Raw genomic sequence first — 9,461 nt, 5'->3', positions numbered from 1 at the left:
GGAGAGGTCTGTTGCTGCCAAGGAGCTTCGTCAGAGGCGATATGACGGCGGCGAAATTGCTAATGAAGCGCCTGAAGTATGAACACAAACCTACAAAACTGCGCAGTTCTTTGACGGACGTCGGTTTAGGAAATTCAGCTACGACACGAAGTTTGTCTGGATCGGGGAGGATTCCATCCTTCGAGACGACGTAACCTAGTATCGTGAGCTGCCACGCTGCAAATCGGCAATTCTTTAGGTTCAGTTGGAGGCCAGCGTTTGCTAAGCACGTCAAAACACGCCGTAGGCCTTGAAGGTGCGTGGTGAAGGCAGAGCCAAAAACAATAACGTCGTCGAGATAACATAAGCACGTGTGCCACTTTAAACCGCGGAGAACTGTGTCCATCATGCGCTCAAAGGTTGCTGGCGCATTACAAAGTCCAAACGGCATGACGTTAAATATGTATCAGCCGTCGGGTGTGACAAAGGCTGTCTTCGGCCTATCGACGTCAGCCATGGGTACTTGCCAATAGCCGGGGCGTAAATCTAGTGATAAAAGAATTCTGCTCCTTGTAGGCTATCGATGGCATCATCGATTCGCGGCAGCGGGTATACATCTTTGCGAGTGATCTTGTTCAGACGCCGATAGTCTACACGGAACCGTACCGAGCCGTCTTTTTTCGTAAGGACGACAGGGGATGCCCATGGACTGTTTGAGGGCCGGATCACTTCGCGGCGAAGCATATCGTCCACTTGCTCATTAATCACACGACGTTCTGTGGCAGAGACGCGATATGGTCGTTGCCGCAATGACGGTTGGGAGCCAGTGTCAATATGGTGCGTGACAGCAGACGCCCGGCCCAAGGAAGGTTTCCCGAACATCAAAAGAAGAACGAGCTGCGAACGCTGAGGTGGAGTGAGGCCATGGGCAATAGATGGATCGAACACACCTGTGGGCAAAGGGTGGGACGTAGAGAGAGAACCGAGCGTGTTGTAACTGGCGCAGGATGTGTCTTCGGGAACATCCGTATTTTGTACGGCGTCGATCACTTCCACGTGGCCAAGACATTCGCCTTGAAGCAGCATCACAGGCTATGAGAAGGGGTTACAGACAAAAATGCTGTGGAGCCCTGTTTGACATTCACAATCGCAAAAGGCAGCAGCAGATCTTTCCGAGTATAAAAGCGGCCCGACGGAAAAAGTAGTGCGATGGCGTCAAAGAGGCTGCTGCAATGCATTGATACAATCACTGACGAGTTGGGAGGAACGTTGGTGTCGTGCCTGACGAGCAGTTTGTTCGCAAAACAGCATTATCGGCAAGCGTCATATCTGAGATCGGCGACAGTTCTAGTTAGGCCCGTGCGCAATGAATGACGGCATCGCGGCGGGCGAGAAAGTCCCACCCAAGAATAACTTCGTGGGAGCACGAGGAAATCGCAATAAATTCGACGGCGTATGCAACGTCCTCGATGAGAACACGAGTGGTACACGCCGCAATCGGGTGAATACGCTGTGCGCCTGCTGTGCGGAGGGCGAATCCAGCAATGGGCGTCGTAACCTTTCGAAGGAAGCGACAATGCTTTGCGTCCATAACTGATACAGCGGCTCCGGTATCCACGAGGGCATATGTGCGCACACCGTCAACTAACACGTCTATCACATTGGTCGGGCTACGTTGAGGACTTCCGCGTTTCGACGGCGTCGCAGCCCTTGCCTCATGGACTGCGACAATTAGTTTTCCTCATCCCGAGCTTCGGGACGAGGTCGCATCGGTGATGGGGAGCGTCGGCGTGGAGAAGTTGAGCGTCGGATGTTGGCGGACCGGCGGAATGGTGGTGACGCAGCTCGAGGTTCGTCGTCGTAATAAGGGCGCGGAGAACCCGCCATAGAACTTGGCACATATGGTGTAGCGCTAGGTGACTGCACGCGATTGCAGTGGCGTGCGACGTGGCCTGCATAGCCGCACGCAAAACATATCGGTCGATTGCCCGCTGTACACCACCGAGTCGTTGCGGCAGGTCCCATCCATGCGGAAGGACGCGTTGGACGTGGCGGCTGGTGAAGTGATTGCATAGCAGGCTGTTGTCGGTGCATAGCGAGGACTTCGGCGTACGTGAGAAGTCCCCGTTGAGGGAGTTGTTGAGGCTGGGTGACGACTTCCGCGTAGCTGAGTGGCACAGCCGTCGAGATCTGTTGGGGCCTGGCCATGACTGCGGCATAGCTTTGAGGCGCAGCCGCAGGAACACGCTGGTGGTGCTCAGGCAAAACCTCGTGCAGTTCTTGCGCTATGACGCAGCGAAGCGGAGGCGCAAAACTTGGCGTAAGCGCGTGTACCGACTGCGGCTGTGCAAAATCCATCAACGAGAGTTGCCGGGCAACTTCCTCGCGGACGAACGCCTCCATTTCTGCGAGCAACGCTGCCTGGTTGGACATGGTACCCAAACCAGCGAGGTCTTCGTCGCGCGGTAGAGATCGACGGGTCAGTGACCGCTGTCTGCGGAATTATTCATATCTCTGGCACAGTGTGACAATTTCAGCCACTGAGCGTGGACTTTTGGCCAGCAACATGTTAAAGGCGTCGTCTTCTATGCCCTTCAGGATGTTTCGGATTCGATCAGACTCCACTATGGTCGAATCGACTTTCCTGCATAGGTCCAGGACATCTTCGATATAACTGGCGAATGTTTCGCCTAGCAGTTTAGCTCGTTCTCGCAAACGTTGCTCGGCACGCAGCTTGCGAACAGCAGGGCGACCAAATACATCCGGAAGGGAAGCCTTAAATTCCGACCATGTCTGGAACTCTGCTTGATGGTTGTTATGCCACAGGCTGGCCACTCCAGCGAGGTAGAACAGAACATGGCTCAGTTTGGCCGCTTCGTCCCACTTGTTATGGTCGCCTACCCTGTCGTATGCCGTGAGCCATTCGTCCACGTCAGTGTCGTCCGCTCTAGTGTAGATAGGAGAGTCGCGATGACGAGGCACCCCGGCACACGCAGTGGGTGCAGGAGGAGGCGTTTTTGGGAGGCGTCTTGGGGCATGGTAGATGGTAGGGTACAGGACTTGAGTTCCAGGATGATCGTCTGAGGGTACCCCGCACACTCCACCAATTCTAAAGGTAGTTATTTGGCACAGTTCGGAGCAGCTCAACGTCGACGGGCAGGGCAGTCACTGCTTCCAAGCACGAGAGCCGTTGCTGAGCAGGAGCGCTCGACGCACTAGCGTTTAGAGCCATTAGAGCTGAACCCACTACCGTCTCTCTTCGCTACAATCTATATATATATATATATATATATATATATATATATATTACGATACTATCGGTAGATATCCGAGAACCGCGGCGAGAACGACGACGAAGTGATTCTGTGCCCTTGGCGCGAGTGAATGTCGGCCTGGCGCTCTGGCTCCAGTCCAGTGTAAATAGCCGGTAAATAGCCTCTTTTGTCTGTGTCTTTCTACACGTAACATTCTGGTGGAGGTCAGCGATCCCCGTCCTCGCCACGGAACTCCGGAGTGGTCGGTACATCGAGCTTCTCACAATGCCTCCCAGTGACAAGCCCGCCTCTGCAACGGCCTCGGCAGGTTCGACTGCTCCAATCGTCACGGTTGCCCAACATCGCGACCCTGGTGTGTTCTCTGGCCTGGAGGGACAGGACGTTGATGAATGGATCAAGCTATATGAACATACCAGCGCTAATAACAGGTGGGACCCAACAATTATGCTCGCCAATGTCATCTTTTATCTTGGCGGCACCCCACGCGTGTGGTACCAGACGCATGACGACGAGATAAGCAGTTGGGACACGTTCAAAGAAAAGCTACGGGAACTGTTCGGTGGCCCCATTGGCCGCAAGGTTGCCGCGAGAAAGGCTCTTGCGTCTTGTGTTCAGACATCCACAGAGCCGTACGTTTCATACATCTTCGACGTCTTGACTCTATGTCGCAAAGCTGACGATGCTATGTCTGAATCAGAAAAAGTGTCCCATGTTCTAAAAGGCATCGCCGACGACGCTTTCAATTTGCTTGTTTTCGGCAACGTCTCGACAATCGACGCCATCATTAAAGAATGCCGTCGCCTTGAATAAGCCAAGAGCCGCCGTATCACGCACCACATCACGCGGCTACCCAACACCGCTGCTAGGTCGACATGTGAGGGTAGATCGCGTCAGGCCACCACCTGTGACGACCTCACCCGTATTTTTCGCCGCGAGCTCGAGGCCGCCTGTTCACCAACTTTTTCCACGATGCCTCCCGATCCGCCAGCAACCACGATTGCCATGATTCAGGCCGTAGTCAGGCAGGAATTTGAGAACATGGGTCTGAACTCCTTGTGTTCAACATCTACACCCAGCGTTCCCCAGTTCTCTACCGGCCCTCCTCGTCCCCGACAGTCCTTTTCTACCACATCTCGCCGCAACCCGTCCGAATGGCGTACCCCTGATGACAGACCAATCTTCTTCCACTGCTGCCGCATCGGCCACGTCGCTCGTCACTGCAACAACCGATGACAACCGCCTCCTCGGACCTACGCCGCCACTTTTTCCCGCACCTTTGGACGTTCTGTTCCCTATGCCACCCGCCATGAACCAACTGCCGCTGATGCCCCTGCTCCGAACCTCCGCTACAGCCGCTCGCCCTCACCTCGACGCCGCCCCAACCCCGCCGCTTCTCTTCGCCGCCTATCGCCTCCCGGGCCCAGCCGGAAAACTAGGCACTGCAGCTTCTGGAGGTGAAGCTGCGTTGTCGACTCTGCCCTCAAATCCTCTGCTCACGTTAAACACGAAGCAAAACCTTCTTGACGTTGACGTTGATGGCTATCCTGTCACGGCACTCATCGATACAGGCGCACATCTTTCTATTATGAGTGCTGCCTTCCGACGACGACTGAACAAGCTGCTCACACCAGCGTGGGCACGCGTCGTCCGCGTTGCGGATGCGGATGGCGGTACTGTGCCTATCATCGGCATGTGTACGGCCCGTGTTAGCATCGCCGGCCGCCACACTCCTGTCCTCTTCCCCGCGATTGCTCATTGCCCCCACGACCTCATTCTCGGCCTCGATTTTCTCTCTGCGCATTCTGCTCTTATTGACTGCTCTGCCAGTACCCTTCGCCTTGAGTTGCCGATTCTCGCAGAACCTACTGACGCACCCCAGTGCCGCATACGCCCCACCGGCTTTATTCGCCTGCCGCCAAAATGAATAGCCTATATTGAACTCTTGTCTTCCCCACCAGTCCCTGATGGCGAGTACCTCGTCACTCCTCTGCCCGACATTCCACTGCAGTATGACGTTACCGTGCCTCACAGTATACTTACTGTTACTGCGAACCGCACTTTCATGCCTATCTTTAACTTTGGATTGGCAAAGCAAATTCTACCGCAAGGTATTGCCTTGCCAACATTGATTGTCTCGGCGACCATCACGTGACAACTTTATCGACCGATGCTTCTTGCGAGCTTAGCAGGGCCATCGTGCCAGCCTCGGCCGCCGATCCTAAGATACAGGAAATGGTTGCGACGGACCTGTCTTCTGCGCAGGCTGAAGACCTTTCCCAAGTATTATCCTCCTACAGAGATATTTTCGACTTCGACGATCGCCCTTTAGGCCAGGCGCTCGCGGTCAAGCATCGGATTCTTACTCGCGATGCTACTCCTATTCACCGACGATCGTATCGAGTTTCTGCGTCGGAACGCTGAGTAATTAAAAGCGAAGTCAACAAAATGCTAGACAAAATCATCATTGAGCCTTCTTCGAGTCCCTGGGCGTCACCTGTAGTGTTGGTTAAGAAGAACGATGGCACGTGGCGCTTCTGTGTAGACTACTGTCATCTGAACAACATTACTGAGAAGGACGTCTACCCGCTCCCACGTATAGGCGAAGCCATTGACTGCCTCCACGGTTCCAGCTGTTTCTCTTCAATCGATCTTCGTTCTGGATACTGGCAGATTGCTGTTGACGATATGGACAGAGAAAAAACCGCGTTCATCACACCTGATGGCCTATACCAATTTAAAGTAATGCCGTTTGGATTATGCAACGCCCCTTCCACCTTTGAGCGTATGATGGACTCCTTGCTCCTTGGTTTCAAATGGTCCACTTGTCTCTGCTACCTCGACGTCGTCATCGTCTTCTCGCCCACGTTTGACACTCACCTTGAGCCTCTAACTGGTATACTTGATGTATTTCGAAAGGCGAAGCTGCAGCCTAACTCGTCGAAATGTCGTTTCGGCCACCGCCAAATTACTGTTCTGGGCCACCTCTTTGATGCTTCCGGAGTACAGCCTGATCCCGACAAAACTCGCGCTGTCCGAGACTTTCCGGTTCCGAAGACAGCCGCAGACGTTCGAAGTTTTGTCGGGCTATGCTCGTACTTTTTTCGTTTTCTTCAAGATTTTGCGGCAATCGCTAGACCCCTCACTAATCTTTTGAAGAAAGGCGTACAATTCTCGTGGGGTACTGCAGAAGCCGCCGCCTTCTCTCGTCTCGTCACTCTTCTCTCCTCACCACCCATTCTCGCCCACTTCGACCCTGATGTCCCTACAGAATTGCGTACAGATGCCAGCGGTCATGGCGCAGGTGCCGTCTTAGCCCAGCGTCAGCGTGGCCAGGATCGCGTTATTGCTTATGCAAGCCGCCTCTTCACACCATCGGAGCGCAACTATTCCATTACGGAACGAGAATGCCTTGCTGTAGTCTGGGCGGTTGCGAAGTTCCGTCCTTACCTCTACGGTCGCCCTTTTTCCGTAGTCACTCACCATCATTCTCTCTGCTGGCTCTCATCCCTAAAAGATCCTACAAGCCTGCTTGGTCGATGAGCTTTGAGACTACAAGAATGTTCGTATTCTGTGGTCTACAAGTCTGGCCACCTGCACCAAGACGCTGACAGCCTGTCGCGTTACCCTGTTGACGACGCCGACTCCTCCAATAGTACCAGTGCTGCTTGTGTATTCTCTGTGTCGCAGCTGCTTGATTTCGCAGTCAAGCAACGTCGTGACGCTAACATCAGAGGACTCATCGACCGTTTTGAACACTCTCCGGCCGACGCCACTCTACGCCTCTTCGTCCTCCGCGACGGTACTCTGTACCGTCGGACCCTTCATCCGGACAGCTCTGAGTTCCTACTAGTCATACCTAAGCACCTCCGCTCAACCGTTCTAGAAGAGCTCCACGACGCACCAACGGCAGGACACCTCGGCGTATCTCGAACCTATGACCGTCTACGTCGCCGTTTTTTCTGGCCGGGCCTTGCCCGTTCCGTACGACGTTACGTCGCCGCTTGTGAACTTTGCCAACGACGCAAGAAGCCTTCCCAGCCCCCCGCTGGTTACCTGGAGCCGCTCGACATCCCTGCCGAGCCCTTCCATCGTGTTGGCTTAAACCTTCTCGGCCCATTTCCAGAATCTACATCTGGAAACAAGTGGGTTGCAGTCGCGGCTGACTACGCGACCCGCTACGGCATAACCCGCGCTCTTCCGATAAGTTGCGCAACTGACGTTGCGGACTTCCTTCTACATGATATCATATTGATGCATGGTGCTCCGCGTCAATTGCTAACAGACCGTGGCCGTACGTTTGTGGCGAAAGTCATTGACGACATCATGCGCGCCTGCTCCCTTCAGTATAAATTTACTACCTCCTACCGCCCTCAAACGAACGGCCTCACTGAGCGTTTGAACCGCACCCTTACAGACATGCTATCCAAATACGTTTCAGACGACCACTGTGACTGGGACCTGGCTCTACCCTACACTACCTTTGCATACAACTCTTCCCCTCTCGAAACTGCCGGCTTTTCCCCGTTTTACCTCTTGTATGGCCGTGAACCGACGCTACTACTAGACACCGTGCTTCCGTACGCCACAGCTTCAACTAGCGCTTATGCCCGTGATGCAATCGTCCGTGCTGACCATGCTCGTCAACTTGCGCGCGTTCGCCTACAAGTCTCTCAAGACAAACAGAAGCGACGCTGCGACCTCCGTCACCGTGATGTCCATTTTGCGCCCGGCACCCTCGTGTCTCTTTCGTCACCATCGCGTAAAGTTGGCCTTTGTGAGAAACTTCTTTCCTGTTATACCGGCCCATATCGCGTGCTCCGCCAAGTGACCGATGTCACCTATGAAATTGGTCTAGTCACGCCCACTACGTCCTCCGGTGTGACAACCAGTGACATTTTCCACGTCACCCGACTCAAGCCCTACAACTCTCCAGGTGCCTTGGACATTTAAAAACACTGTGACGGCGCTTTTGCCGCCGGGGGGGGGGGGGGGGGGTAGTATTACGTTATTATCGGTAGATACCCGAGAGACGAGCCGCCGCGAGAACGACGACGAAGTGGGTCTGTGCCCTTGGCGCGAGTGAATGTCGGCCTGGTGCTCTGGCTCCAGTCCAGTGTAAATAGCCTGTAAACAGCCTCTTTCGTCTGTGTCTTTCTACACGTAACAATATATATATATATATATATATATATATATATATATATATATATTGTCGTGAAGCACGCTGGGCAGTAGGCGTTCGCAACTAGATTGATGGACAGGGAACGGTATTACAGCCGATCAAGCGCCGAAAGAAGGTAAGTCTCTCTCGTCGTCGTTCTCTCTCTCCAAGCCACAGCCCCAATGCTCCTTAGTTTACAGTACAGTTATCTCCCTCGCGGAAAAGGAAGCCGTCCCGGCGAACTACGGGTAGGACAACACAGGCGGGTCCTAGTACGGCTTTAGACGCTGGACATGCACAATTTCACGTCCTCGACGGCGATGATCCAAAGGTAGCTCGAGGAGTACCACGATATAGTTGACTGGAGACGTTTGGTTGATCACGCGGTATGGGCCTTGGTACTTCGACGCAACTTTCGGTGACAGTTCAGGGGTAGGGGCTGGAAAGCAAAGCCACACTACCGAGCCAGGAGCATAAGATACAGGGGCATGGGAAGCTTCTCGGTGGTGCTTCTGGCGTTGCTGGTCTTCTGCCGTAAATATACGGGATAGCTTGCTACACTCTTCCGCGTGTGCAAAAGCTTCGGATAAGGTAGTGGTTTCCGTGGTGTCAGGGCGGTACGGAAGGATAGTATCAATTGTGGAAAAAGGTTTACGTCCGTACAGGAGAAAGAACGGCGAAAATCCCGTGGTAGTCTGCGTGGCTGTGTTGTAAGCGTAGGTCAGAAATGGTAGAACATGGTCCGATTTGCTTTGGTCGGATGCAACGTACATGGCCAGCATGTCACCAAGAGTGCGATTAAAGCGCTTGGTCATGCCAGTTGTCTGCGGATGATATGCAGTAGTAGTGCGATGAATGATACGGCATTCTTTGAGGAGAGCCTCGATGACGTCGGAGAGGAAAACGCGGCCTCTGTCACTAAGTAATTCCCTGAGAGCTCCGTGGCGAAGGATGATGTGGCGCAGGAGATACCAGGCGACGTCACGTGCAGAAGCGCTGGACAGAGGGGAAGTTTCCGCATAGTGCGTAAGGTGGTCGATGGCCAC

Source organism: Dermacentor andersoni, chromosome 4 (assembly GCF_023375885.2).
Source record: "Dermacentor andersoni chromosome 4, qqDerAnde1_hic_scaffold, whole genome shotgun sequence".
Taxonomy (NCBI): Eukaryota; Metazoa; Arthropoda; class Arachnida; order Ixodida; family Ixodidae; genus Dermacentor; species Dermacentor andersoni.
This window is presented reverse-complemented; position numbering follows the sequence as displayed.